The sequence below is a fragment of the Dioscorea cayenensis genome, chromosome 17, assembly GCF_009730915.1.
Source record: "Dioscorea cayenensis subsp. rotundata cultivar TDr96_F1 chromosome 17, TDr96_F1_v2_PseudoChromosome.rev07_lg8_w22 25.fasta, whole genome shotgun sequence".
Classification (NCBI taxonomy): Eukaryota; Viridiplantae; Streptophyta; class Magnoliopsida; order Dioscoreales; family Dioscoreaceae; genus Dioscorea; species Dioscorea cayenensis.
This window is the reverse complement of record NC_052487.1, coordinates 7,452,844-7,460,405: the sequence shown is the minus strand read 5'-3', so window position 1 is coordinate 7,460,405 and position 7,562 is coordinate 7,452,844. Positions and strand designations below refer to the sequence as shown.

General features: G+C 41.7%; 1 non-coding gene across 1 annotated transcript; it reads right to left on the bottom strand.

The window, feature by feature from the left end:
* Window positions 1–7,213: 7,213 nt before the first annotated feature.
* On the bottom strand, window positions 7,214–7,320 carry LOC120281466. Its single transcript, XR_005542606.1, has one exon. It is a non-coding gene; the product is annotated as a small nucleolar RNA R71 (small nucleolar RNA).
* Between the last annotated feature and the right edge of the window lie 242 nt (window positions 7,321–7,562).

Below are 7,562 nucleotides of genomic sequence, written 5' to 3'. Positions count from 1 at the left end.
AACTTCCCCCATTGTCGGTAAAAGTTATGCAATGTGTACATTAACATTGGATAGGTTCCATCCTTGAGGGATGGTGAGAGTGAAGCCCTTTTCATGATAATCAAGAAAAGATCAAGAAGTCGATCACAACTCAAAACTAAAAATGGGGAGAAATACAAGAACAAGCACTAAAATAATAACAAAGTACAAATTACAGAATAAGAAGTACACCCACAAAACCCAACAAAGTCCTGGAATAACAGCAAAAATAAGCAACTTATTTGTGTCTAACCCAAAATAGATGCTATGCATCAGGAGGAACAAGCGATGCCATGGATGTGGTAACGGCAGAAGTGGTGTCAATGGAGAAGATCTTATTCCCTCTATCATGTGAAATGTGTTCCCAGATGATATCAGCTAAACCCCATGCTTCTAAGTCATTCATATAATTTTCAATGTGATTCCAAATAGTTTATGCCTGATGCGCTCTCCGCAAGTGTACGCGTTACAAACAAGTGGTATAGTGGTACCCCGTGAGGGGTAGAGTTGTCGAACCACAAGGACCGGAACTCAAAGTACTTAGTTTTCTTTTGATCTATCATTAAGCAAAGATTGGGTTGGTTTTAAACAAGAAAAAAAAAACTAAAGAGAATGGAGGGAAGGAATGGGTAGACTAGGGTTGAGTATTCGACAATAAGAAAGTAATGCCCGATGTGATCCCTACAAGTTATAGAATGCTGAATTGCTTCTAATGCCTACCGGGTACATCCTAAGGTTCAAGTGTGTGCTCAAAAGCAATGTTGCATCTATGGTTCTCAAATACACCAAGGTTTGCTAAGGTAACTATGCATCTTAAACACATTGAGTTTTGCAATCACAATAAGAAATCACAACTATGGTCATCCATACACCAAGTTTTACCAAAGCATTTGTGTAGATCAAACACATCAAGTTATGCAACACAAGATTTAACACTAGAATCAAAATAACTCCATAGACATTAAAAACAATTAGTCAAAGTATATGAAGCATTGTATTTCAACACCCCGGGGCACCGTGGACAGTTAGCCCCTCATGGATGAGTACAACAAGAAAGAAACAAATGAAAATCTAGAGAAAGAAGACATGATTCTCCCCTTTCTACACAAGATGATCTTCCTTGGTGCCAACCCCACATCTCTTGTGTCTCCAACTCGCACTTGATCTCCCTAGATGGTGTGGTGAAGCCTAATCTTCAATCTCATTCAAGTCCTCCCGATGGAGAAAAGAATCACCGAACAAAGATGATCTCAAAACCCTAGAAATATGAAGTTATATAGAAATTTTCAGGCTCTACATGTTCTGCTCAAGGTCGTGCGATGACCGTGTCCTAGATGAGGATTCTGAGTGACTCGGGTGTGGAATATTCAGGGGATGAGACACGATCGTGTCATGGTTGTGCCTTGCCTGTACATGGTCGTGTGAAGAGCATCTAGGTCATACTGCCCTCATTTAGGGAAAACTGTCTTCTAGCTATGTTTTTCAGGGGAACGCGCACAATCGTGCGAAAACCGTGTCAAGCCTGATTGCACGATCATGCTTGAATTCTTTCTCATTTTTCTCCAAGCTGGGGTATTCAGGGGGACAATGCACAGTCGTATGCTGCCCGTGTTAGTTTTGAAACTTAGCAGAATCCTGATTCTTCTGCTCAGTTACTCCTTGAATTCACTCCACTTTGTTTCGAGGCCCCGATTTTTACACATGAAGCAAATATACCCAGAATAGCACCTCAAATGGATAAAATTATGCTAAACGACAAGTAAATTGATAAGTGAGTGAATTGATAAGTGTCTAAATTTACAAATTTTAGTCCATGTATTTTATACACTTAGCATGTATTTTTATAGGAATGGAAGCCTGTTTTATGCTTAATCGAGTATTATTTGCTTCGCAAGGCATGGAGGAGCTATGGAGAGCACGAGGATATAATTTGGGCAAAAAAGAGAAGAAAACCAGGTCTCGCAGTACTATAGCATATTTCAATGTAGCTTGAGTACTATAGCAGAAATACTGTAGATAAATCACTATAGCAGTCACTGTAGTACCTAGAGAATTTTTGGGCCATAAAGTATTCTAGTTCATACGGCCTCAATACAGCCTGGGATTGACACTGTAGCACCTAGAGGCAAGAGATTTGGCCTAAGCCATACGGCCTCAATGCCCCCCTCATTAACCCCGGTATGCCTCGGGTTTTGAAGATCTTGAGCCCGATTCGACATCCATATGGCCCCCATGCGGCCCCTATACTTTGGGGGCATAAAAAGACACTACTAGGGCATCAAGAAGAACTTTTGGCAGCCACCACTTGGGAGAGGAAAAGAAAGAACGAAGATATCTTTGAGAAGTGACATTTTGAGGCTAAAGAAGGAGGCAAGAGTATCATTATCAAAAGGGAGAGATCTACCACCAAGGAAGGATGGATCAAGAACCGTGGAGCGGCCTTCGGCTAGGGCAAGTGTCATTTGGCACTTCTTGGACGGGGGAAGCCGGATCTCCATTCCTTATTCATCATTTTGACTAGGGAGTGTCATCCATGAACTCAATCTTCATCTTTCTTGATTTTGTTGTTGTTATTTGTATGATGGTACACTAGACCCCTAAGGCCACCAGGTGTTGGTGAACCTTGGGGGGTTTCATCATGTATTTTGCATGCTTTGTATTTAATTGAAATGCTTGGGTTAATTTAAGATTTAGTTCATTGTTCTTCATGCCAAGAACTAATTATTTGGAGAAATCCGTAGTTCTTTATTGAGTTGTACATGTAGATGTGACCTACTCGCGTGTATTAGATCATTAATGAACTAAAAGGGGTTTACTTGTATCGACATGCCGAGAAATTGGATGTTGGTAGCCCTCCGATTCATAAGGTTAGACTTAGGGTAAGTATACTCTTATCCTGGAATCTCCTTGTGCTTACTGCAATAGTAGGGATGTTGGCTAGAGAGAAATCCTTATCAATATTCATATGGGATTAAGGTTTAATCATCGAGAAATTAGGGTTGGTCTAATTTTGAGATCCCTCAGTCTAAATCACCCTTGCTTTGCTTTATTGTGTATCCATGTATCATGATGACCCATCAAGGGAATCCACATCCATAGGCCTTTGCATATCATTGTTGCTCTTGAAATCACTTGTCTTGTTCTATAATTCTTACGCTCATATTTAGTTTACTTTCTTGCATTTTTTTAGAGTAGTTCACCATTCTTAAATTGTGAGGTTAGATAATAGGTAATGAAGGACTAATAGGAGCTCTGTAGCCCTGTGGAATATGATCCTTGTGTTCTTGCACAAGGTATTACTTGGCGATCACGTACACTTGCAGGGAAGCAATCAAGTTTTTGGCCCCGTTGCCGGGGACATTTAAGGAATTCTAGGAAACTTCTACCTTATTGTTCTAACCATTTATTTTTTATTTTATTTCACTTTTCCTTTTGTTTCTTTCCTTTTTATCTTAACTCTCTATATCTTTCTTGAATTTGCAAAGTACTATGCATGACAAATCCATCAAATTTAATTACACCGGATAGTGAAATTGAATGAACCTTGTGATGAAGAGTAAGAGAAGTTAGTGAAGGCTGACAAGATCCCCTTGCTTATATCCCGCAAGTGCACGGGCTTGTCGAAGTAATAATCCCAGGTGAGCGGGGTCGAATCCACAGGGAGTAGGGAGTGAAAATACTTAATTTGATTCTTAGCTATGTGGAAGATCAATAGTGATTAGTGTGTAATTGATTCAATTCTTAACAATAAAAGCAACAAGTGAGAGAGCAAGAATAAAGAAGAGGGTAAGGCAATCGATAAAGGTGGGGTACTCGGATGATGCTTCACCTAGGATAATCGTTTCAAGTGTAAGAACTCTCTATTATACTTCCTAATCAATGCTATGGTGAGTCGTGGAAATCCTCACATACATAGTCCCAAATCTAAGGTCAACTATGCCTAACTCTATACATGTCCCGGAGGAGAAATCGAACAATCTCAACACCTCGCACTCGCATAGAGTTGCAATGAGCTCTAGGGATTCCAAGTGATAAATCTCTTCCTAAAAAAATATACCTAACCCTTTGGTCCAGGCGAAAGGTCCCTAGCCACAATTAAGCCCTAGATACTAAGATCCTCTCAACGCTTCACTCCATTGCACGCGCAACTAGGCCCCAGCGGAGGTTCATCCCTTAGACCACTCACTCTATTATGGCCATAAAGAACTCGAGGAACGGAGGTAGAATCTATCACGCCGGAGGGGAAAGGGGACGCTCCTGTACCTCTCGACTCACTCTCTCAACCTTCTCCAACCTAGCTTTGTCTAACGCTCATGGTGTGTTACTCACTCACAAGGTTACCAACAAGAACTCTCAACCCTAGTGTCACTCTAGGGGAAATGTTCATATAATTAAGCATTTAAGGTTGGAACTCACAATAAACATCAATTTATTGAAAGCATAATAAAGAAGTTCAATGAAACGAATACATCCTAGGGTTCACAATCATCCAAGCACCCACTAGGGGTTTAGCTCTCCATGGAGCTTAGTACAATCAAAGAAATCGAATGTAAAAGCAATGAATCCATAAAGAAACCCCCTCGATGGTCGTGTCGATGGTCTTGTGGAAAGTCCTCTACTCGTCGTCCAAGGATTCCTTCGTCCGGTATAGGATACGCCTCGATCGACGCTCCCCTACCAACCTTGTTCCTAATGGAATCACGATGTCAGAGCCGTAGAACTTCTCCAAAACCTTGGCCAATACCCCTCGAAACCCTAGTCGAAGCCCTCTCACAAGTTGGGGAAAAGATGGAGAAAAGAATACCAAAATCGTGGCTGAATCGGCTTTAAATAGGGCTGGAATCGGGCAACTCCACGGGCGTGGATGCTACATGCGCCCGTGTGGAATTTCCACACGGGCGTGGATAATTTCCACACGCCCGTGTGAATTTCCACAGTGTTTGCTACAGTGATTTGCTACAGTATTATGCCAAAAATACTCCTGAATCCACTTTTCATCGAGGTAACATAAACGGGCACACGTTTATGCTGTGGATCGCTTTGCTTCTTGAATGACGGATAAGTTGATGGAGATCTTGTTCTATGTGCATAAGTCGGAATGCTTGAGTGTGACTGCCCTTGTGCCCCTCCAAATGGTTGTGCAAACTCAAATACGGGGAGGTTGGCACACACTCTAGCATCTCGCACCCGACTTATATCTTCGCGTCTGAACCTTAGCAAGATTTTCTCCAAAATCGGTGCATTGTGATTCACATTGGCTTCTTTCCTTCATAATTGGTTTCACAACCCTACCTGCATAAAAGTAACATAAAAACACACATATTAATGTAAAAACCCAAGAAAAGTAATGCTCAACATAAAGAATGAACGCTTCGCATTCATATCACACAAGCACTTATCAAAGGCTCAAGTGAATGAAGTATTGAAATTGAGGATAGAGAATCTATATTCATGGCCGAGGAGAGATGCACCTTATCCAAATATGAAAGGCCACAGTTCACGGGTGAAGAATTTAGTGTTCAAGCACCAACCATTACCACGAATAATTTCGAAATCAAAGCAAGCACAATCGGCATGATCCAAAATTCAGTTCAATTAAATGGTCTTACAAATGAGGATGCTCATGATCACCTTGCTCGTTTTCTCCAAATTTGCTCCACTTTTAAGATAAATGGAGTTACGGATGATGCAATCCAATTGTGACTATTCCCATTCAGGGTAAGGGATAAGGCATACCGATAACTCACATCTCTACCACCGGGGTCAATCAAAATGATAAATGTCTAAAAGTATGTATTTTGCATCTATTTATTCTTTATTATTCTTTATATTTATTTGTTGAATCGATGCCCTTTTGGTTTAAATTGTGTTATTTTTACATTTCAAACCCATTAGAAGCCTTGGGGGTTCGGCGACGCGATTGGGGATGAATTCGGCAACAAAATGGCGTTTCCGGTCTGGGATCACTGTAGCACAGCACTGTAGCAGTGTTGTTGTAGCAGTTTCACTGTAGCAATCACTGTAGCTCATCACGGGCTTCTCAGCTGAAAACTTAAATTCCCGAGGGGTCGGCATACGGCCGGTATACTGACCCGTTTACCGTTCGGGATCTGGGCATATATAAGGCTTGTTAGGGCATCAATTAAGGGACTTTTGGCCACCACTCTCCACCATCATCCTCTAGATCTTCAAGGCTGCAGGAGAAGGCAGATCTGAGGGGCAAATCGAAGGGAGAAGAAGGTTACACTCTCAAGGAAAATGATCTAGGAGCTCTCTGGCGCGGATCCAACGAGTTCTCATCACCACCTTCTAGTCTTCATCTTAGGGGAGTTTGTTATGAACTTTTCTTTGTATCTCTTATCTTCTACAGCTCCTTTGTTGATGACGAACTAGACTCCCAAGGTCACCGGGCATCCGGTGAACCTTGGGATGAACTTGCTTGTATAGATGCTTTGATTTACATTTATGGCATTTGTGTGGTTTGTGATCCTTGCTTGGTGCTCTTTGATGTGTTGTTTTGCATGAGAACTTTGTGATTCAACTTCTAGGTTGTATTTGGTGCGTGACCATCGCCCTTATACTAGACACACCTTGCTTGGAAGGGATACATGTATGAATACACCATGACCATTGGGTATTTCATACCCCTCCAACCATTAGCGCTGTACCTAGGTTGAGTTTCGGCCCTAATTTGAGATTCCCCTAATTGTAATGCGATCGTAGGAGGATTTGGTCGGAAGAGATTCCGGGCCAATACTCTTATTGGATTAGGGATTACCGCCGTGACCATCGAGGTGATCTATTTTTGGATGTCTCTTGGTCCAACCACCGTTGCCTTTGTAATTCTAGCATCCCTCTAGCTTTAATAGTCCCGAGGGGATCCTAGCTCGGAGACCTCGCACTTTCATTGTTACTTGCTTCCTTAGTATGCTTGTGTGGTGACCCTTAGTCCATGTGTTTATAGTTTCTTTTCTTTTGTTATTTTCCTTATCTTGTTTTAATCCTATATTTGGTAGACTAGACAGTGCCGTCTAGGAGAGAGTAATAGCAGCTCTTGGGACCCCAGGGAATACAACCCCTGTGTCACGCATAGGGTATTACTTGACGACCCGTGTGCTTGCTGATTCATCACAAAACATGGAAGTACATGGTCAAAAAAGTTTTTGGAAGATATTTTCCACCAAGCAAAGCAGCAAAATTGAGGCATGAAATTTCGGCATTTAAACAAAGGGAGCCCAAGACATTATTTGAAGCCTATGAAAGATTTAAAGACCTCCTTAGAAGATGCCCCCATCATGATTTTGCTTCATGGATGTGGGTAAAAATCATTTACAATGAGCTAAACTATGTGACTCGCCAACTAATTGATGCCGCAGCGGGTGGATCCCTTAGCAATAAGTACCCCGATGAAGCCGAGCAACTACTCGAACCTATAGTAAGCAATGAGTCTCATTGGGCCTCAAGAGGAACACCATAGAAGGGAGCCTAAATTTATGAAGTTAATGCCAATGATGCTCTTGCCGCGAAAGTTGATATGTTGTCTC